Genomic DNA, 22,889 nt, shown 5'->3' on the forward strand with positions numbered 1-22,889 from the left:
GTTTCCAGGGGTAAGTAAAGTCAGCTGCCCAGGTGCCTTGTGTCAGTTTGTAGGAGGCCTTTGGCCCTCCAAGAGAAGCTAGTCTTCCAGTTTGTGGCAGCTTGCATCTGAAAGAAATCCTGTTCTGTTCGGGATTGTAGGTGGCCGAGGCCAGGTGCCCGGCAGAGGGAGTTGGGCACAAAGGATGGCCTGTTTCCAGGGGTAAGTAAAGTCAGCTGCCCAGGTGCCTGATGTCAGTTTGTAGGAGGCCTTTGGCCCTCCAAGGGAAGCAAGTCTTCCACTTTGTGGCAGCTTGCATCTGGAAGAAATCCTGTTCCGTTCGGGATTGTAGGTGGCCGAAGCCGGGTGCCCGGCAGAGGGAATTGGGAACAAAGGATGGCCTGTTTCCAGGGGTAAGTAAAGTCAGCTGCCCAGGTGCCTGATGTCAGTTTGAAGCAGGCCATTGGCCCTCCAAGGGAAGCAAGTCTTCCAGTTTGTGGCAGCTTGCATCTGGAAGAAATCCTGTTCCGTTCGGGATTATAGGTGGCCGAGGCCAGGTGCCCGCAGGGGGAGTTGGGAACAAAGGATGGCCTGTTTCCAGGGGTAAGTAAAGTCAGCTGCCCAGGTGCCTGCTGTCAGATTGTAGAAGGCCTTTGGCCCTCCAACGGAAGCCAGGCTTCCAGCTTGTGGCAGCTTGCATCTGGAAGAAATCCTTTTCCGTTCGCGATCGTAGGTGGCCGAGGCCTGGTGCCCGGCAGAGGGAGTTGGGCACAAAGGATGGCCTGTTTCCAGGGGTAAGTAAAGTCAGCTGCCCAGGTGCCTGGTGTCAGTTTGTAGGAGGCTTTTGGCCCTCCAAGGGAAGCTAGTCTTCCTGTTCAAGGCAACTTGCATCTGAAAGAAATCCTGTTCCATTCTAGATTGTACGTGTTTGAAGCCGAGTGCCCGGCAGAGGGAATTGGGAACAAAGGATGGCCTGTTTCCAGGGGTAAGTAAAGTCAGCTGCCCAGGTTCCTGATGTCAGTTTGTAGGAGGCCTTTGGCCCTCCAAGGGAAGCAATTCTTCCAGTTTGTGGAAGCTTGCATCTGGAAGAAATCCTGTTCCATTCGGGATTGTAGGTGGCCGAGGCCAGGTGCCCGGCAGAGGGAGTTGGGCACAAAGGATGGCCTGTTTCCTTGGGTAAGTAAAGTCAGCTGCCCAGGTGCCTGATGTCAGTTTGTAGGAGGCCTTTGGCCCTCATAGGGAAGCTAGTCTTCCAGTTTGTGGCAGCTTGCATCTGGAAGAAATCCTGTTCCGTTAGGGATTGTAGGTGGCTGAGGCCAGGTGCCCGGCAGAGGGAGTTGGGCACAAATGATGGCCTCTTTCCTGAGGAAACTAAAGTCAGCTGCCCAGGTGCCTGATGTCAGTTTGTAGGAGGCCTTTGGCCCTCATAGGGAAGCTAGTCTTCCACTTTGTGGCAGCTTGCATCTGGAAGAAATCCTGTTTTGTTCGGGATTGTAGGTGGCCGAGGCCAGGTGCCCGGCAGAGGGAGTTGGGCACAAAGGATGGCCTGTTTCCAGGGGTAAGTAAAGTCTCCTGCCCAGGTGTCTGATGTCAGTTTGTAGGAGGCCTTTGGCCCTCCATGGGAAGTCAGGCTTCCTGCTTGTGGCAGCTTGCATCTGGAAGAAATCCTGTTCCGTTCAAGATTGTAGGTGGCCGGAGCCGGGTGCCTGGCTCAGGGAGTTGGGAACAAAGGATGGCCTGTTTCCAGGGGTAAGTAAAGTCAGCTGCCCAGGTGCCTGATATCAGTTTGTAGGAGGCCTTTGGCCCTCCAAGGGAAGCTAGTCATCCAGTATATGGCAGCTTGCATCGGGAAGAAAGCCTTTCCCGTTCACGATTGTAGGTGGCCGAGGCTAGGTGCCCGGCAGAGGGAGTTGGTCACAAAGGATGGCCTGTTTCCAGGGGTAAGTAAAGTCAGCTGCCCAGGTGCCTGAAGTCAGTTTCTAGAAGGCCTTTGGCCCTCCAACGGAAGCCAGGCTTCCAGCTTGTGGCAGCTTGCATCTGGAAGAAATCCTTTTCCGTTCGGGATCGTAGGTGGCTGAGGCCTGGTGCCCGGCAGAGGGAGTTGGGCACAAAGGATGGCCTGTTTCCAGGGGTAAGTAAAGTCAGCTGCCCAGGTGCCTGATGTCAGTTTGTAGGAGGCCTTTGGCCCTCCAAGGGAAGCTAGTCTTCCAGTTTGTGGCAGCTTGCATCTGGAAGAAATCCTGTTCTGTTCGGGATTGTAGGTGGCCGAGGCCAGGTGCCCGGCAGAGGGAGTTGGGCACAAAGGATGGCCTGTTTCCAGGGGTAAGTAAAGTCAGCTGCCCAGGTGCCTGATGTCAGTTTGTAGGAGGCCTTTGGCCCTCCAAGGGAAGCAAGTCTTCCACTTTGTGGCAGCTTGCATCTGGAAGAAATCCTGTTCCGTTCGGGATTGTAGGTGGCCGAAGCCGGGTGCCCGGCAGAGGGAATTGGGAACAAAGGATGGCCTGTTTCCAGGGGTAAGTAAAGTCAGCTGCCCAGGTGCCTGATGTCAGTTTGAAGCAGGCCATTGGCCCTCCAAGGGAAGCAAGTCTTCCACTTTGTGGCAGCTTGCATCTGGAAGAAATCCTGTTCCGTTCGGGATTGTAGGTGGCCGAAGCCGGGTGCCCGGCAGAGGGAATTGGGAACAAAGGATGGCCTGTTTCCAGGGGTAAGTAAAGTCAGCTGCCCAGGTGCCTGCTGTCAGATTGTAGAAGGCCTTTGGCCCTCCAACGGAAGCCAGGCTTCCAGCTTGTGGCAGCTTGCATCTGGAAGAAATCCTTTTCCGTTCGCGATCGTAGGTGGCCGAGGCCTGGTGCCTGGCAGAGGGAGTTGGGCACAAAGGATGGCCTGTTTCCAGGGGTAAGTAAAGTCAGCTACCCAGGTGCCTGATGTCAGTTTGTAGGAGGCCTTTGGCCCTCCAAGGGAAGCTAGTCTTCTAGTTTGTGGTAGCTTGCATCTGGAAGAAATCCTGTTCCGTTCGGGATTGTAGGTGACCGCGGCCAGGTGCCCGGCAGAGGGAGTAGGGAACAAAGATGGCCTGTTTCCAGGGGTAAGTAAAGTCAGCTGCCCAGGTGCCTGAAGTCAGTTTATAGAAGGCCTTTGGCCCTCCAAGGCAAGCCAGGCTTCCAGGTTGTGGCAGCTTGCATCTGGAAGAAATCCTTTTCCGTTTGGGATCGTAGGTGGCTGAGGCCTGGTGCCCGGCAGAGGGAGTTGGGCACAAAGGATGGCCTGTTACCAGGGGTAAGTAAAGTCAGCTGCCCAGGTGCCTGGTGTCAGTTTGTAGGAGGCTTTTGGCCCTCCAAGGGAAGCTAGTCTTCCTGTTCAAGGCAACTTGCATCTGAAAGAAATCCTGTTCCATTCTAGATTGTACGTGTTTGAAGCCGAGTGCCCGGCAGAGGGAATTGGGAACAAAGGATGGCCTGTTTCCAGGGGTAAGTAAAGTCAGCTGCCCAGGTTCCTGATGTCAGTTTGTAGGAGGCCTTTGGCCCTCCAAGGGAAGCAATTCTTCCAGTTTGTGGAAGCTTGCATCTGGAAGAAATCCTGTTCCATTCGGGATTGTAGGTGGCCGAGGCCAGGTGCCCGGCAGAGGGAGTTGGGCACAAAGGATGGCCTGTTTCCTTGGGTAAGTAAAGTCAGCTGCCCAGGTGCCTGATGTCAGTTTGTAGGAGGCCTTTGGCCCTCATAGGGAAGCTAGTCTTCCAGTTTGTGGCAGCTTGCATCTGGAAGAAATCCTGTTCCGTTAGGGATTGTAGGTGGCTGAGGCCAGGTGCCCGGCAGAGGGAGTTGGGCACAAATGATGGCCTCTTTCCTGAGGAAACTAAAGTCAGCTGCCCAGGTGCCTGATGTCAGTTTGTAGGAGGCCTTTGGCCCTCATAGGGAAGCTAGTCTTCCACTTTGTGGCAGCTTGCATCTGGAAGAAATCCTGTTTTGTTCGGGATTGTAGGTGGCCGAGGCCAGGTGCCCGGCAGAGGGAGTTGGGCACAAAGGATGGCCTGTTTCCAGGGGTAAGTAAAGTCTCCTGCCCAGGTGTCTGATGTCAGTTTGTAGGAGGCCTTTGGCCCTCCATGGGAAGTCAGGCTTCCTGCTTGTGGCAGCTTGCATCTGGAAGAAATCCTGTTCCGTTCAAGATTGTAGGTGGCCGGAGCCGGGTGCCTGGCTCAGGGAGTTGGGAACAAAGGATGGCCTGTTTCCAGGGGTAAGTAAAGTCAGCTGCCCAGGTGCCTGATGTCAGTTTGTAGGAGGCCTTTGGCCCTCCAAGGGAAGCTAGTCATCCAGTATATGGCAGCTTGCATCGGGAAGAAAGCCTTTCCCGTTCACGATTGTAGGTGGCCGAGGCTAGGTGCCCGGCAGAGGGAGTTGGTCACAAAGGATGGCCTGTTTCCAGGGGTAAGTAAAGTCAGCTGCCCAGGTGCCTGATGTCAGTTTGTAGGAGGCCTTTGGCCCTCCAAGGGAAGCTAGTCATCCAGTATATGGCAGCTTGCATCGGGAAGAAAGCCTTTCCCGTTCACGATTGTAGGTGGCCGAGGCTAGGTGCCCGGCAGAGGGAGTTGGTCACAAAGGATGGCCTGTTTCCAGGGGTAAGTAAAGTCAGCTGCCCAGGTGCCTGAAGTCAGTTTCTAGAAGGCCTTTGGCCCTCCAACGGAAGCCAGGCTTCCAGCTTGTGGCAGCTTGCATCTGGAAGAAATCCTTTTCCGTTCGGGATCGTAGGTGGCTGAGGCCTGGTGCCCGGCAGAGGGAGTTGGGCACAAAGGATGGCCTGTTTCCAGGGGTAAGTAAAGTCAGCTGCCCAGGTGCCTGATGTCAGTTTGTAGGAGGCCTTTGGCCCTCCAAGGGAAGCTAGTCTTCCAGTTTGTGGCAGCTTGCATCTGGAAGAAATCCTGTTCTGTTCGGGATTGTAGGTGGCCGAGGCCAGGTGCCCGGCAGAGGGAGTTGGGCACAAAGGATGGCCTGTTTCCAGGGGTAAGTAAAGTCAGCTGCCCAGGTGCCTGATGTCAGTTTGTAGGAGGCCTTTGGCCCTCCAAGGGAAGCAAGTCTTCCACTTTGTGGCAGCTTGCATCTGGAAGAAATCCTGTTCCGTTCGGGATTGTAGGTGGCCGAAGCCGGGTGCCCGGCAGAGGGAATTGGGAACAAAGGATGGCCTGTTTCCAGGGGTAAGTAAAGTCAGCTGCCCAGGTGCCTGATGTCAGTTTGAAGCAGGCCATTGGCCCTCCAAGGGAAGCAAGTCTTCCACTTTGTGGCAGCTTGCATCTGGAAGAAATCCTGTTCCGTTCGGGATTGTAGGTGGCCGAAGCCGGGTGCCCGGCAGAGGGAATTGGGAACAAAGGATGGCCTGTTTCCAGGGGTAAGTAAAGTCAGCTGCCCAGGTGCCTGCTGTCAGATTGTAGAAGGCCTTTGGCCCTCCAACGGAAGCCAGGCTTCCAGCTTGTGGCAGCTTGCATCTGGAAGAAATCCTTTTCCGTTCGCGATCGTAGGTGGCCGAGGCCTGGTGCCCGGCAGAGGGAGTTGGGCACAAAGGATGGCCTGTTTCCAGGGGTAAGTAAAGTCAGCTGCCCAGGTGCCTGATGTCAGTTTGTAGGAGGCCTTTGGCCCTCCAAGGGAAGCTAGTCTTCTAGTTTGTGGTAGCTTGCATCTGGAAGAAATCCTGTTCCGTTCGGGATTGTAGGTGACCGCGGCCAGGTGCCCGGCAGAGGGAGTAGGGAACAAAGATGGCCTGTTTCCAGGGGTAAGTAAAGTCAGCTGCCCAGGTGCCTGAAGTCAGTTTATAGAAGGCCTTTGGCCCTCCAAGGCAAGCCAGGCTTCCAGGTTGTGGCAGCTTGCATCTGGAAGAAATCCTTTTCCGTTTGGGATCGTAGGTGGCTGAGGCCTGGTGCCCGGCAGAGGGAGTTGGGCACAAAGGATGGCCTGTTACCAGGGGTAAGTAAAGTCAGCTGCCCAGGTGCCTGGTGTCAGTTTGTAGGAGGCTTTTGGCCCTCCAAGGGAAGCTAGTCTTCCTGTTCAAGGCAACTTGCATCTGAAAGAAATCCTGTTCCATTCTAGATTGTACGTGTTTGAAGCCGAGTGCCCGGCAGAGGGAATTGGGAACAAAGGATGGCCTGTTTCCAGGGGTAAGTAAAGTCAGCTGCCCAGGTTCCTGATGTCAGTTTGTAGGAGGCCTTTGGCCCTCCAAGGGAAGCAATTCTTCCAGTTTGTGGAAGCTTGCATCTGGAAGAAATCCTGTTCCATTCGGGACTGTAGGTGGCCGAGGCCAGGTGCCCGGCAGAGGGAGTTGGGCACAAAGGATGGCCTGTTTCCTTGGGTAAGTAAAGTCAGCTGCCCAGGTGCCTGATGTCAGTTTGTAGGAGGCCTTTGGCCCTCATAGGGAAGCTAGTCTTCCAGTTTGTGGCAGCTTGCATCTGGAAGAAATCCTGTTCCGTTAGGGATTGTAGGTGGCTGAGGCCAGGTGCCCGGCAGAGGGAGTTGGGCACAAATGATGGCCTCTTTCCTGAGGAAACTAAAGTCAGCTGCCCAGGTGCCTGATGTCAGTTTGTAGGAGGCCTTTGGCCCTCATAGGGAAGCTAGTCTTCCACTTTGTGGCAGCTTGCATCTGGAAGAAATCCTGTTTTGTTCGGGATTGTAGGTGGCCGAGGCCAGGTGCCCGGCAGAGGGAGTTGGGCACAAAGGATGGCCTGTTTCCAGGGGTAAGTAAAGTCTCCTGCCCAGGTGTCTGATGTCAGTTTGTAGGAGGCCTTTGGCCCTCCATGGGAAGTCAGGCTTCCTGCTTGTGGCAGCTTGCATCTGGAAGAATTCCTGTTTTGTTCGGGATTGTAGGTGGCCGGAGCCGGGTGCCTGGCTCAGGGAGTTGGGAACAAAGGATGGCCTGTTTCCAGGGGTAAGTAAAGTCAGCTGCCCAGGTGCCTGATGTCAGTTTGTAGGAGGCCTTTGGCCCTCCAAGGGAAGCTAGTCATCCAGTATATGGCAGCTTGCATCGGGAAGAAAGCCTTTCCCGTTCACGATTGTAGGTGGCCGAGGCTAGGTGCCCGGCAGAGGGAGTTGGTCACAAAGGATGGCCTGTTTCCAGGGGTAAGTAAAGTCAGCTGCCCAGGTGCCTGAAGTCAGTTTCTAGAAGGCCTTTGGCCCTCCAACGGAAGCCAGGCTTCCAGCTTGTGGCAGCTTGCATCTGGAAGAAATCCTTTTCCGTTCGGGATCGTAGGTGGCTGAGGCCTGGTGCCCGGCAGAGGGAGTTGGGCACAAAGGATGGCCTGTTTCCAGGGGTAAGTAAAGTCAGCTGCCCAGGTGCCTGATGTCAGTTTGTAGGAGGCCTTTGGCCCTCCAAGGGAAGCTAGTCTTCCAGTTTGTGGCAGCTTGCATCTGGAAGAAATCCTGTTCTGTTCGGGATTGTAGGTGGCCGAGGCCAGGTGCCCGGCAGAGGGAGTTGGGCACAAAGGATGGCCTGTTTCCAGGGGTAAGTAAAGTCAGCTGCCCAGGTGCCTGATGTCAGTTTGTAGGAGGCCTTTGGCCCTCCAAGGGAAGCAAGTCTTCCACTTTGTGGCAGCTTGCATCTGGAAGAAATCCTGTTCCGTTCGGGATTGTAGGTGGCCGAAGCCGGGTGCCCGGCAGAGGGAATTGGGAACAAAGGATGGCCTGTTTCCAGGGGTAAGTAAAGTCAGCTGCCCAGGTGCCTGATGTCAGTTTGAAGCAGGCCATTGGCCCTCCAAGGGAAGCAAGTCTTCCACTTTGTGGCAGCTTGCATCTGGAAGAAATCCTGTTCCGTTCGGGATTGTAGGTGGCCGAAGCCGGGTGCCCGGCAGAGGGAATTGGGAACAAAGGATGGCCTGTTTCCAGGGGTAAGTAAAGTCAGCTGCCCAGGTGCCTGATGTCAGTTTGTAGGAGGCCTTTGGCCCTCCAAGGGAAGCCAGGCTTCCAGTTTGTGGCAGCTTGCATCTGGAAGAAATCCTGTTCCGTTCGGGATTGTAGGTGGCTGGAGCTGTGTGCCTGGCAGAGGGAGTTGGGCACAAAGGATGGCCTGTTTCCAGAGGAAAGTAAAGTCAGATGCCCAGGTTCCTGATGTCAGTTTGTAGGAGGCCTTTGGCCCTCCAAGGGAAGCAAGTCTTCCAGTTTGTGGAAGCTTGCATCTGGAAGAAATCCTGTTCCGTTAGGGATTGTAGGTGGCCGAAGCCAGGTGCCCGGCAGAGGGAATTGGGCACAAAGGATGGCCTGTTTCCAGGGGTAAGTAAAGTCAGCTGCCCAGGTGCCTGATGTCAGTTTGTAGGAGGCTTTTGGCCCTCCAAGGGAAGCCAGGCTTCCAGCTTGTGGCAGCTTGCATCTGGAAGAAATCCTTTTCTGTTTGGGATCGTAGCTGGCCGAGGCCTGGTGCCCGGCAGAGGGACTTGGGCACAAAGGATGGCCTGTTTCCAGGGGTAAGTAAAGTCAGCTGCCCAGGTGTTTGATGTCAGTTTGTAGGAGGCCTTTGGCCCTCCAAGGGAAGCTAGTCTTCCAGTTTGTGGCAGCTTGCATCTGGAAGAAATCCTGTTCCGTTCGGGATTGTAGGTGGCCGAGACCAGGTGCCCGGCTGAAGGAGTTGGGCACAAAGGATGGCCTGTTTCCAGGGGTAAGTAAACACAGCTGCCCAGGTGTTCGGTGTGAGTTTTTAGGAGCCCTTTGGCCCTCCAAGGGAAACTAGTCTTCCAGTTTGTGGCAGCTTGCATCTGGAAGAAATCCTTTTCCGTTCGGGATTGTAGGTGGCCGAGGCCAGGTGCCCGGCAGAGGGAGTTAGGATCAAATGATGGCCTGTTTCCAGGGGTAAGTAATATCAGCTGCCCAGGTGCCTGATGTCTGTGTGTAAGAGGCCTTTGGCCTTCCAAGGGAAGCCAGGCTTCCAGCTTGTGGCAGCTTGCATCTGGAAGAAATCCTGTTCCGTTCAGGATTGGAGGTGGCCGAGGCCGGGAGCCCGTCACACGGAGCTGGACAAAAATGATGGCCTGTTTCCAGGAGTAAGTAAAGTCACTTACCCAGGTGCCTGATGTCAGTTTGTAGGAGGCCTTTGGCCATCCAAGACAAGCCAGGATTCCAGTTTGTGGCAGCTTGCATCTGGAAGAAATCCTGTTCCGTTCGGGATTGGAGGTGGCCGAGGCCGGGTGCCCTGCAGAGGGAGTTGGGCACAAAGGATGACCTGCTTCCAGGGGTAAGTAAAGTGAGCTGCCCAGGTGCCTGATGTCAGTTTGTAGGAGGCCTTTGGCCATCCAAGAGAAGCCAAACTTCCAGCTTGTGGCAGCTTGCATCTGGAAGAAATCCTGTTCCGTTCGGGATTGTAGGTGGCCGAGGCCGGGTGCCCGGCAGAGGGAGTTGGGGAGAAAGGATGGCCTGCTTCCAGGGGTAAGTAAAGTCAGCTGCCCAGGTGCCTGATGTCAGTTTGTAGGAGGCCTTTGGACCTCCAAGGGAAGTTAGTTTTCCAGTTTGTGGCAGCTTGCATCTCGAAGAAATCCTGATTCGTTCGGGATTGTAGGTGGGAGAGTCCAGGTGCCCGGCAGAGGGAGTTGGGCACAAAGGATGGCCTGTTTCCAGGGGTAAGTAAAGTCAGCTGCCCAGGTGCCTGATGTCAGTTTGTAGGAGAGCTTTGGCCCTCAAAAGGAAGTCAGACATCCAGCTGGTGGCATCTTGCATCCAGAAAAAATCCAGATTCGAGCAGGAATTGTAGGTGGCAGAAGCACGATGCCAGGCAGAGGGTTTTGGCCATGAATGATGGTCGTTTTAAAAGGGAAACTGAACTCACCTGCCCTGGTGCCTGATGTCAGTCTGAAGGAGGCCTTTGACCCTCAAAGAGGAGCTAGCTTTCCAGCTTGTGGCAGCTTGCATCTGGAAGAAATCCTGTTCCATTCAGCACTGTAGATGGCAGAGGCCAGGTCGTCGGCAATGGGAGTGTAGTACAAGGTTGGCCTGTTTCCGTGGGTAAGTAAAGTCACCTGCCCAGGTGCCTGATGTCAGTTTGTAGGAGGCCTTTGGCCCTCGAAGGGACACCAGAATTCCAGCTTGTGGCGGCTTCCATCTGGAAGAAATCCTGTTCCATTCGGGATTATAGGTAGGAGAGGCCACGTGCCATGCACAGGGAGTTGGGCACAAAGGATGGCCTGTTTCCAGGGGTAAGTACAGTCACTTGCCCTGTTACCAGGAGTCAGTATGTAGGAGGCCTGTGGCCCTGAAATGGAAGCCAGGCTTCCAGCTTGTGGCAGCTGATATCTGGAAGAAATCCTGATTCGTTCGGGGTTGTTGGTGGCAGAAGCACTATGCCAGGCAGAGAAACTTGGGCACGAATGATGGTCGTTCTCAAAGGGAAGCTGAACTCACGTGCCCAGGTGCCTGATGTCAGTTTGTAGGAGGCCTTTGGCCCTCAAAGGGAAGCCATCCTTCCAGCTTGTAACTGCTTACATCTGAATGAAATCCTGATTCGTTCGGGATTTTAGGTGGGAGAGGCCAGGTGCCATGCACAGGGAGTTCAGCACAAAGGATAGCCTGTTAGCAGGTGTAAGTAAAGTCACCTGCTCAGGTGCCTGATGTCAGTTTGTAGGAGGCCTTTGGCCATCAAAGGGAAGGCAGCCTTCCAGCTTGTGGCAGCTTGCATCTGGAAGAAATCCTGATTCGTTCCGCATAGTAGAGTGCAGAACCACCATGCCAGGCAGAGGGATTTCGGAACGAATGACGATCATTTTAAAAGGGAAACTGAACTCACCTGCCCTGGTGCCTGATGTCAGTCAGAAGGAGGCCTTTGGCCCTAAAAGTGGAGCCAGCTTTCCAGCTTCTGGCAGCTTGCATCTGCAAGAAATCCTGTTCTGTTCAGCATTGTAGATGGCAGAGGCGAGGTCGTCGGCAATGGGAGTGTGGCACAAAGGATGGCCTGTTTCCCTGGGTAAGTAAAGTCACCTGCCCAGGTGCCTGATGTCAGTTTGTTAGAGGCCTTTGGCCCTCCAAGGGAAGGCAGAATTCCAGCTTGTAGCGGCTTGCATCTGGAAAAATCCTGTTCCGCTCGGGATTGGAGATGAGAGAGGCCTGCTGCCAGACACAGGGAGTTGGGCACAAAGGATGGCCTGTTTCCAGGGGTAAGTACAGTCACTTGCCCTGGTACCGGAGGTCAGTATGTAGGAGGCCTTTAGCTCTCAAAGGGAAGCCAGCCTTCCAGCTTCTGGCAGCTGGCATCTGGAAGAAATCTTGATTCGTTCCGGATAGTAGAGTGCAGAAGCACGATGCCAGGCAGAGGGATTTAAGCACGAATGACGGTGGTTTTCAAAGGGAAACTGAACGCACCTGCCCTGGTGCCTGATGTCAGTTTGTAGGAGGCCTTTGACCCTAAGAGCAGAGTTAGGTTTCCAGCTTGTGGCAGCTTGCATCTGGAAGAAATCCCGTTCCGTTCGGGATTGTAGGTGGGAGAGGCCAGGTGCCAGGCACGGGGAGTTGGGCACAAAGGATGGCCTGTTTCCAGGGGTAAGTAAAGTCACCTGCCCAGGTGCCTGATGTCGGTTTGTAGGAGGCCTTTTGCCCTCCAAGGGAATCCAGCCTTCCAGCTTGTGCCAGCTTGCATCCGGATAAAATCCTGTTCTGTGCAGGATTGTAGATGGCAGAGACCAGGTCCTCGGCAATGGGAGTCGGGCACAACGGACGGCCTGTTTCGTGGGTAAGTAAAGTCACCTGCCCTGGTGCCTGATGTCAGTTTGTAGCATGCCTTTGGCCCTCAAAGGGAAGCCAGGCTTTCAGCTTGTGGCGGCTTGCATCTGGAAAAATCCTGTTCTGTTCGGGATTGTAGGTGGAAGAGGACAGGTGCCGGCACAAGGAGTTCGGCAGCAATGATGGCCTGTTTCCCAGGTAAGTAAAGTCAGCTGCCCAGGTGCCTGATGTCAGTTTGTAGGAGGCCTTTGGCCCTCCATGGGAAGCCAGGCTACAAGCTTGTGGCAGCTGGCATCTGGAAGAAATCCTGATTCGTTCGGGATAGTAGGGGGCAGAAGCAGGATGCCCGGCAGAGGGACTTGGGCGTGAATGACGGTCGTTTTCAATGGGAAACTGAACTCAGCTGCCAGCTTCCTGATGTCAGTTTGTAGCAGGCCTTTGTCTCTCAAAGGGAAGCCAGCCTTCCAGCTTCTGGCAGCTGGCATCTGGAAGAAATCCTGATTCGTTCCGGATAGTAGGGGGCAGAAGCACGATGCCAGGCAAAGGGTCTTGGGCACGAATTATGGTCTTTTAAAATGGAAACTGAACTCACCTGCCCAGGTGCCTGATGTCAGTTTGTAGGAGGCCTTTGGCCCTCCAAGGGAAGCCAGGCTTAGAGCTTGTGGCCGCTGGCATCTGGAAGAATTCCTGATTTGGTCGGCATTGTAGGTGGCAGAAGCAGGATGCTTTACACCCATTAGGGAGATTTAATAGTGATTTTAGGCTATTTTTGTGGGGTTTTTTTAAACCAATTTTTTCAATTTTATGCCTCTTGGTTGGATTTTAGAGCGCTTTGGATTCTTTTAACCCCATTTGGCTGATTTGAGGCCAAACCATGGAGATTTAGGGTGTATTTTAGTGCCCTTTGAGTAATTTTAGGCCACTTTGTGGGGATTTTAATCCCATTTGGATAATTTGAGGCCAAACCTGATCGGGTTTAGGGTGGATTTGAGACCCCTTTGGAGAGTTTTAGGCGCATTTTGGGTGATTTCAGGACCCTTTTAGGACCGCGCGTCCCCTTGGCCGCGCCCCTTTCCCCTCCCAGTTCCCGCCCTTTCTCTGACCCCGCCTCATTCCGTTCGTTCTCCGCCCTTTCATTGGCCACGCCTCTTTTCCCTTCGGCCCCGCCCATCTGCTGGCGCGTTCCGTCCCGCGCATGCGCAGATGACCCGGAAGTGGCTCCCCCGGTCGCTGCCATCTTTGTTCCCTGTCCCCCGCGCCGGCTCTGGCGTGTCCGAGACCTACGGTGGGGCAATGGGGGATCTCTAGGGGATGTCTAGGGGATCTCTAGAGGTCTGGGGGGACCTGGGGGTGTCTTTAGGGGTTTTAGTGGGTGGTCTGTAAGGGGTTTAAGGGGGTCCATAGGGGATTTAGGGCGGTCTGGGCGTCCCTAAAGGGAGTTTGGGCAGGCTATGGGGCTCCATAGGGGTCTGAGGGATCTACAGAGGGTCCGTAGAGGTCCGTAAAGGGGCTCGGGGCGTCCCTAAGTCCGGGGGTCTGGGGGTCTCTTTTGGGGATTATTGGGGGTCTGGGTGGCCTTTCTGGGGGTTGGGGGGGTCTATAGGGGATCTGGGGGAGCCTGTAGTGGCTCCGGGGAGGTGTGGGGGTGTCTGTGGGTCCCTGTGTGGGGTTTCGGGGCGGTCTGAGGGTCCCCAAAAGGGGTCTGAGGGGGCTCTAGGGGATATATAGGGGATCTCGAGAGGGTTCAGGGTGGCCTGGGGGTCTCTCTAGGGGATCTGGGGGTCTCCCTAGGGGATTTTGGGAGGGCCTGGGGGTCCCTAGAAGGGGTGTGACGGTACATTTAGGGGATCTCAGGGTCTCTGCAGGGGATTTGGGGAGGGCTTGGGGCTTCCTAAAAGGGGCTGGGGGGGGGAGGGTCCTATAGGGGATTTGGAAGGGGGCTGGGGGTCTCTATAGGGGATTTAGGGGGGGTCTGGGGGGTCTATAGGGGTGCCGTGGCAGAGGAATTCCCTCGGTCGCTGCTGTACATTGTCCCTGCTGAGGCTCAGACACTGTCAGGACACATTCCCTGGTTGTAGGATTCGTGCCCGACCAAGCACTATGCTTATGTCTCCAGCGTTACTTTGCAACAAAAACAGGGGAAGGCAAACTCTATGTACGGCCCATGGTATTTTCGAGGGTCTAAAACTCACTAAGTCATCGATCTGAGAGGTGAGATCCATTTGGAATTAATGGCACGGAGAAGTAGTGCAACACGGAAAAGGGAAGCATAGAAATAAATAGAGGAAAACCTCTTGGTTTATTTCTTGCGTTTTCATTTCACTTATGGAAAGCTGTTGCAGTTTCCCAGCAGCCTTCATCACAGTCCCAGCTGCTCTTTTCAAGAACCTTTGGTGGAGAACGAGGTCGAGCTTCTGGCACAAGATGTGCCACCAACTGCAGCTTCTCCTGGATTTCCATACTGAGTGCAGCACGACTTTTGCAGCAAAGCAGGACAAATGTTTGGAAAACTTTACAATTTCTCCTTTATTTTTTCCTTGTGGGCTGGGGAGTTGTGCCATTGGTAAGGTTTTCCGTGTTACTGTTTTAATCCAAGAAAACAGGAGGTGGCACCAGCACTTGTTGGGGAATGCAACCCTGACTGAATCCAGAGACAGAATCTCCCTGACACTGTGTGAGCTCCCCGGGCTGGGCTCAGGTTCCTGCTGGGACTCTGCAGAGAGCTCCAGCTGGGATCAGCAGCAGCTGGAAATACCTCTGGGCATCTCCCTTTTCTGCTGCTCGGAGGAAGCAGTGAAGTGAGTCAAGAAGTTCTGGGTTTTCTTTCTCCGGGTGCATTTTTGCATTGTGTTTGACACCCCAGCGGCAATTTTTGTGATGGCCTCTCTAAGTTGATTCTATTTCAGCAGCACCAGCAGCAGGGCTGTGTTGGAGCACTGCAAATGTGGCCTGTGTGGCTTTAATTCCCCTCGACTTAGTGCCCGGGGACTTGGGAGCATTTCAATCTCTTCTTTGCACGGTGCCTGCACCAGAAAGACTGAGTTCACTGTCACAAAAGCACAGCGGGTAGCAAGGATGGAAAAAGGCAATTGCAGTTGTCCTGATAAAATCCAGTCGGCAGCCAGAGGGGTGCAGCAGCAGCCGCGATCTCCAATTACCAAGGCAAAGGCAGCAGCAGCCTCCTGCCGTCACCTCAGGCTGAGTGAAACAGTGCTGAAAACAGCGCTGGAAGCCGACCATTCCTTTCTCTGGAGGCTGGGTCAGGGCAGCACAGGCGGCCCTGAGCAGTCTGGGCTGTTGGCGGGTGTCCTCGGTTGAAGTATATTCTATCACCATCTTCATGAACTGTTGAAACCAGGTGAGGCAGTGCTCCCTGCCTCCTCCACTCTGGCTTATCTTCTGTTAATGGGCCCATCAACACCTTTGCTACACAGCTCACAGATAACCCCCTCCTGGACTACCTCCTGTTAATGGGCCCATCAGGCCTTATCACATGACTCACCATCCCATTGTGAGATGCTCCGCCCAGAGGGAGAAACCAAGCATTCCAGCCTGGATATAAGCTGAGACTCTGAACACCAGAGGGACGCTTACCCACTGGATTCCCAGAGGACCCGAGCTACCAGACCTTTCTACAGGATCACTGCTTCAGGAAGACCACCTCATCTGGACTGCTTCCATCACTACGCTCAGGTTGTATTCTGACTCTGTCAGTGTTCTTTTGTATTATTGCATCTATTTTATTTTACTTTCTTTCTTTTTTTCCTATTAAATTGTATCTCTGACTTGGAGCCTCTCATTTGTTTTGCCTTCAAACTACTACAGCGGGTGAGCGTTGCTCCAGTCTGCAATTGAGCCGGACAAAGGCCTTGGAAGGCGAGGCAGGAGCAGGTGGGAAGGGGCTGGCGCTGCTGCTGCTCCTGCCCGGGAGCCCCGGCGGGGCCGGGCCGGCGCCCGCTGCGCTGCGGCTCCTGCTGCTGCCAGAGCCGGGCGGGCCTCGGGGACAGGGAATGGACACGGGGGGACAGCAAAGGCCCGCGGGGCTGCAGGGATGCTGGTGCTCGGGCCAGCGCCAGCACGGAGCTTTGGCTGCAATTAACCCAGAGGGAACCGCTGGGCAAAGGCTCCATTTCAGCCTTTCTTTCCTCATGGCTGCGAAACGACCGAAATAAAAGGAGAACCAGCAGGGCCCGGCCCCTTCTCCTTCGGGAGGAGCTCCACGCCTGGGGCCAGGAGGGGCCCTGAGGGGCCGTGAGGGGCAATGAAGGGCCATGAAGGGCTGTCAGGGGCCAGGAGAGGTTCTGTGTAGCCAGGAGGGGTTTTGAGGGGCCGTGAGGAGCCTCAGCCCCGGCACAGCGGGGTCCCACCGTGTCCCCAGGGCAGGGCAGCCGTGAGGGGCCACGAGTGCAGACGTGGCAGCAGAGCGGGCTTGGGGCACCTCCGGAAGGGGATGAGAGCCTTCCCCAGCTCCAAACCACACCAAACCCACCACTAACAGGATTTCCCATCTTTAAAATCCACTGGCAACTTGGAGTCGACTGAACAGTTTAATCCCAGTGGAAAATGCAAGGGAATTTTCCTAATGACTTACATCCAGCCTTGGTTAATCATGTCTAAGATTTAAAAATCTGACCAGTGAAAAGTAACACTAATAAATAATAAGAACAATAGCAAGAAATAAACTCCCAAATCCCAACACTCAGCACCACACCAAAATGACAAACCTCATTTTTCTTTACTAGCACAAGGTTCATGAAAACAAATCCTGATAACTTTCTCCACCTCACATCTTCCCCACCAGACAAAGGAGGCCATTTGCAGTGTTTAATACAAGTCACAATTGAGGGCTGGAGGAAAGAACGACGAGACACTACCAATTTACATGTCAAACCCAGCGGTCCAGCTTCAAAGTGGAGAGAATAAAATGGAATGGGGGCAGGGGCTGGTCAGATGTTCCTCTAAAGGATTGCAAAATCACCTCCAAGTGAACAGGAGGGGAAAATCAATCCCTATAAACCACCCAGGGTGTTCAGGGACTCAGCTGTGAGGAGCTGGACATGGACAGAGGCATCTGGAACAGTTCTTTCCTCAGGCTGAGCTCTCCAGCCTGGCCCTGAAGTCAATCAAGTGCTTTCCCAGAGCATTCCATGGTTGCCAAGCACCCTTCAAGATGTGGCTCACAGGAGCAGAGAACCTTTCTCAAGGTTCTGAGCAGAAAAAGTGGCAAGAGATGCCCAATTCAGAGCTCTGTTTAAAAACCTGGAAAATAAAAATCAGTTGAACTCTGAAGCCCAGCGGTGGCTCCCAGAATCTCAGAGCCAAGGGAAAACGGGAAAGGCTTTTTACAAGAACCAACACTGAAGAGCTCCCAGATGAATGTGTGTGACATTTTGAGAGGCTTCCAGTTTTCTACAGTTTTCCTTGAATTGTTGAAATTGATTTTGCCTTTGCCTCCTCTTGCACTAAAGGAGCCTCATTTCGGCACCAGGAAGGCAAAGCTCATTCCTGGCCCTGGCTGCTGCTGTCCATGCAGCATTTCCATCCCTCCCGTTGCCTCTTCCCTCAGGATCCCCAGCAGCAGCAGCTGCCGGAGCAGCACATGGAAGCTGCAGATGGAAGTGCTGCCCACCCCAGCCTGAAGCTGCACAAGGATCCTGCTGCCAGGAACCCCCAATATTCCCTCCCAGGGGCCCTGCAAACAGTCACCAATTTTCAGAAGAGCAGTGTGGACAGCAGCTGCACCTGGCCGTTATCCTCTATGAAAGGAAGAAAAAAAGACCTCAGCATCGGCTGCTCGGGGCTCAGCTGGGCGTGAGCCTGCAAACCCACAGGGCACCAAGTGTTTGGTGGGCACACAGTGGCCGTGGCTGGGGGCACAGAGCCTTGCATGGTCAGAGAGTGGCAGGAGCACCGCAACCAGCAGCAGGGCGACAGGGCTGGGTCTCAGCATGTCCTTGTCCAAAACTGCAAAGCTGAGTATCACGGCCGTCATCCTGACTGACTGTTCATCTGTGTCCCGCAGGAGCTCCACAAAATGTTCAGGCAGGGGCCACACTTTTTTGGCCTGTGAGGAACACAAGTCGTGAAACGCCGCCCTGGTGCCAACAGGGCCCAGAGGCCAAAGGCCTGTCCCGAGGTACTCGGGCAGCCGAACCAGGAGGCAGGAGAGCTGGGAGCAGCTGCCTGAGCTCTCGAAGCCCAGCCAAGCCCAAGCGACTGCATTCCCCAGCTCAGCTCCAGCCACTGCCCCCTTGTCACCATTGAGGGAGGGATCCTCAGTGAGCTCGAGAAGGGCCCTGAGCGCAAGGTTCCACCTTTCCCTGCACTCACTCCGCAGGTGCTTTGGGGGAGCGCCAGAGCAGCCGGCTGGCAGGAACATGGCAGCTCCCCAGGGGCTGCTTGTGGCCTCTGACACTCAATTCCTCAGGGCTTCCCACCAGCCCAGCCCCTCAGAGTCTCCCCCAGCCCGGCCAGCCTGCCCGGCAGCAGAGGCGCAGCCCCACAGCAGCTCCAGAGGAGCCCGATCAAGAGGCACCGCGGAGCCCTCAGCAATCCGGCCAGCAGCACACGGGCAGGAGGACACAGACGGCGGTTCCTGGCTGGCACAGGGCTTGTGGCCATCTCCAGGCTCCGGCCTCGCAGGGATGCCCACAGCCCAGGCCCCCGCCCACGCGCTCTCTTGGCAGTGCAAAGGCTTCCGCAGGACCACCGAGGGCCGAGGGGCTTCTGGCCATTTTCTCTGCAAGGCTGCACGCCTGGGCAGCTTGCTGAGCACAAAGCACCCTTTTCCCCCTCTTCCCCTGTGCACCCAGGGCAGCAAAAGAAAAATCCTGGGAGTCCGTGTATTGTAACACATATCCTATATTTATATACTGAAGAAAAAAAAGAAGAAAAGAAGAATCCTTTAGAAGAAGAAAATCCCCGCTGGCTCAGTTGGCCCCAGCAGACAGAGTGTCCCAGATCAGCTCTCCGTAGAGCTCCAGCAGCGCAGCCAGCCCAGGCCCGACAGTCGAGGCCGTGTCTTCCGTGCCCTGCGCAGCTGATCTCGCAGCTTCCGCGGGATGGAGTACGGAGCTCTCTGGACTGCCCGGAGGACCAAGGCTGTTTCAATGGCCAGGTTTCTGATGGCAGGGCTGCTGTCATCTGCCGTGTCTTCAAGGGCTGCAAGACAGAGGAACACGGGGCCATAGCCCTGATCAGCAGGGACCCGAGGAGAGCCCCCTGCCAGGGCCAGCCCAGCCCGCTCTTGCCATGGCCACGAGGGAGCAGGGACCAAGGGGATTGAAACATTAATTTTGAAGAATTACAGACTTTAACTGGATATTGCTGAAGTAAGACAGATAGACTTCCCTTTTGATAAGCAGAAGCCGGATTCAAGGAACTGATAAATCATGGGGCCTGTCAACTTATGTTTGTGTATTCTGACTAATCAATAGGCTTCAAGAAGGACAATGAACTCAGAAATCAAATACTCCTGGGAAAATGGGATTCAGTTGTCACGCAACACTAAAAGGTTAAAAAGTCAAAGCGAAGAAGACTCACTTACTTCATCATTTTGAGACCCCGCCCCATAAAAAAGACCACCGACCCATTTCAAAGAACAAACCACGCATGCTTAATAGCTTTTGGCTAATTACCATAGGAAGCGGGGAATGGGAGGTACTGAAGTCATGAATATACATTTGTGTTTTGGGTATTCAATCCTTCTGTACATAAAAAGACCCTGTGATCTTCTGTGAGCGCGCGTGTGTTCGGGAGCTATCCCGCACGCTGTCTGGCGTCGTAATTAAACATACACTTTCTAACTCTAAACTGCTGGAGAGTCTTTTGTCCGTCATTGTTGGATATCGGCATTAGGGCGCTATTCCTATTTTTTTAATAATTCAATAGAACACCCCAAATTGCCCAATTTGGACCCCAAATTTCCAAGAATTAGCTGTATAGAGCCAAAAATTCACAAAAAGTTCCTTTATGGGCCCCAAAACTCCACTATAGAGATGCCAAGACTCCCCCAGACCCCCTTACATCCCAAGTAGAGAACCCTAGATCCCCTATAGGGTCCCCCAGGCACCCAAGGACCCTCTATCGAGCCCCTACACATCCCCTCAGACCCCCCTGGGGACCTCCAGACCCCCCCAGACCCCCCAAATCCCCCACAGGGACCCACAGACACCCCCAGACCTCTCCGGACCCGCTACAGGCTCCCGCTGACCCCTAGAGATCCCCTACAGACCCCCCAAACCACCAAAACGCCACAGAAACCCCCCAAATCCCTCACAGACCCCCAGACCCCATTTAGGGACGCCCCGACCCCCTTTACGGACCCCGCTGGACCCTCTACAGAGCCCCAGACCCCGATAGAGCCCCGAGACCCGCCCAGCCCCCTTTAGGGATCCCCAGACCGCCCCAAAGCCCCTACAGACCGCCCCAAATCTCCTGCAGATCCCCCACCAAATCCTCTAAGGAGACTTCCAGGTCCTCTCAGACCCCTATAGATCCCCTATGGATCCCCTATAGATCCCCTATAGATCCCCCATGCCCCCACCGCAGGTCTCGGACACGCCGGAGCCGGCTCGGGGGACCGGGAACAAAGATGGCGGCGCCCGGGAGAGCCACCTCTGGGTCGTCTGCGCATGCGCCGGACGGAACGCGCCAGCAGATGGGCGGGGCCCACGGGGAAAAGAGGCGTGGCCAATGAAAGGGCGGGGAACGAATGGAACGAGGCGGGGTCAGAGAAAGGGCGGGAACTGGGAGGGGAAAGGGGCGGGGTCCAGGAAACGGCGGGAATTTTGAGGGGGAATGGGCGGGGTCAAGGGAACGCGCGGTCCTAAAAGGGCCCGGTTTGGCTTAAAATCACCCAAAAGACCCTAAAATCTCCGGCACCGAGACCGAGACCGACACCGGAACCGAGACCGGCACCGCTCCGGGACCCGCACTGTGGGACCGACACCGAAACCGGCACCAGAACTGGTACCGGAACCAAGACTGACACCGACACTGGGACCGGCGCCGGGAGCGCTTCGGAACCAGCACCGGCACCAGGACTGCTCCAGGACTGCGGCCAGAACCCAGACCGGGAGCGCTCCGGGATGGAGACCGAGACCGGCACCGGAACCAGCACCGAGACTGGCACCGCTCCGGGACCAGGACTGCGATTGGCACTGGGAGCACTCCGGGACCAAAAACGGCACCGGCACCGCTCCGACACCGAGACTGAGACCAGGACTGAAACTGGAACCGGCACTGGCACCGAGACTGGCACCGCTCCGGGATCGAGATCGGCACCGCGACCGGAATCAGCACCGGGAGCGCTCCGGGACCGAGACTGAGACCGAGGCCGAAACAGGGACCGGGATCGGACCCGGAATCGCTCCGGGATCGGCTCCAGGATCGCTCCGGGACCGCCGCGTTCGCTGCGGGGAGTTTTGGCCGCGCCCCCGGGCGGGACTGGGAGGGACGGGGAGGTTGCCCTGGGCCGGGCGGGACCGCCTCGGTTCGCATCGTTCCGAGGCCGCCACCCCGGTCCAGATGATCCCAGTTTCTATGGTTCTGATCCAGATGGTCCAGCCTGTGAAATCGCAGTCCATGTGATCCCAGTCCATGTGATCAAGAACTCTCCAAGTTTGATTTACTATCAAACCACATCCCACCCACCCAGCCCCACACAATCCCGATCCCAACATCCGCCCACAAAAATATCCCCAAACCAACTGTACCATTTAGAGTTGTAACCCGTTCATTCTTATCCCATCCCCACTCACGTGGACCCCCATGATACCCTGAGGTTGCCAGGTTCAGGTGACGACTTCTGGGATGTGATTCTTGAGTACTGGTATATCTAACAGTGTCTTCAGACCACGGCCACTCAGCTGGCTCCTGGCCATGGGAGTGTGGCAGGATACAGAGAAGTATTAATAATGTTAACATGGTTATTTTGTTTTCATGTCACTTGAAGTGTCCCCTCGGAGTTCTCCTGCAATAGCAAAACACAGAAAAATCTGCCACCTAAGGGCAGAACATTAAAATGATGGAATTATCCAGCGGGTATTTATCCGATGTTCTTTTCCTAAGGCATCAGATGCTATCCACGCAACTTTATTCAGAGAAGTTTTCAACACAAGTGGTACTTCTCCCACCGTAGGGAGGTCTACCAAAACAGGGTGTCCCGGGTCATGAACTGGATTTTCGGGATCATTTGGTCCTCTTTGTGAGGAGATTAAGCTCAGAGGATTTGGGCAAAAAGCAGTAATTTTGGCGCACCCATTCACCCCCCATCTTTCATTTTCACTTTGCACAGCTTTATGCAACCGGCCATCCCAGCCTCCCTCTTGTGGTTTCAGAAGTCGTCTTAAAAGACCATTAGTCCTTTCTACAATTCCGTTAGCTTGAGGGTAATAGGGAGTGTGAAAAGTCCATTTTATCCCTTCACCTTTTGCCCATTCCTGTACTACTTTAGCAGTAAAGTGTGACCCATTATCAGATTGAATTTCCTGTGGTTTTGGGAAAGTCCCGAACCATATCTGCAATGCTTTAACAGTGTTTTCCCCTGTAGCCCTTTTAAATGCCTCGGCCTGAACTGATCCAGATGTAATCTCAACCCCCACTAACACAAAATGTTTACCTCCTGATTGCTTAAAGGGACCCATGTAATCTACCTGCCATGCATCCCATAAGCCTTTACCTGTCCTCAAGTGTAGTGGGTCATCCTCTAAAGGATGTCTTTCTAGCCGTTTGCGACGCTGCTCACGGGCTGAAATATGCAGGTGTTACACATTTCTCTGGTAACGGGCCAAGCCCGGGCATGAGCTTCCTTGGATAAATCTTTTGTACCTGTGTGTTGTCGTTTTACATGCAGCCATTCTAATAAGTGCTCCCAATCTTCAGTGATTTCATCCTTTTTCAGAGGACTTAATTTTGCTAATTCATCAGCTCTGTTATTCCGTTCTCCTGCTGGATTATCATCTGTCTGGTGAGAGGCTACCCACCCTACAGCAAAATTCCCTTGACTTGCAATTTGTAAAATTTCTTGCCACTTTTCTTTCTGCCACACTGGAATTCTGTTAACTTCCCAATCATTCTGTTGCCAGAAAGACAGCCATTCAGTGCAGCCCTTATATACAGCATAGGAGTCAGTGTAAATACAGACAAGAGAGGTGTTTTGTGCCTCCCTCTGGAAAACACTCCAAACAGCTCTAAGTTCCCCAATTTGGGCACTGCCTTCCCCTTCTGTAATGATCCGCTCT

The sequence above is a fragment of the Chamaea fasciata genome, unplaced genomic scaffold, assembly GCF_029207755.1.
Source record: "Chamaea fasciata isolate MVZ Bird 193981 ecotype frontalis unplaced genomic scaffold, bChaFas1.0.hap1 SCAF_114, whole genome shotgun sequence".
In the NCBI taxonomy this organism is placed as follows: Eukaryota; Metazoa; Chordata; class Aves; order Passeriformes; family Sylviidae; genus Chamaea; species Chamaea fasciata.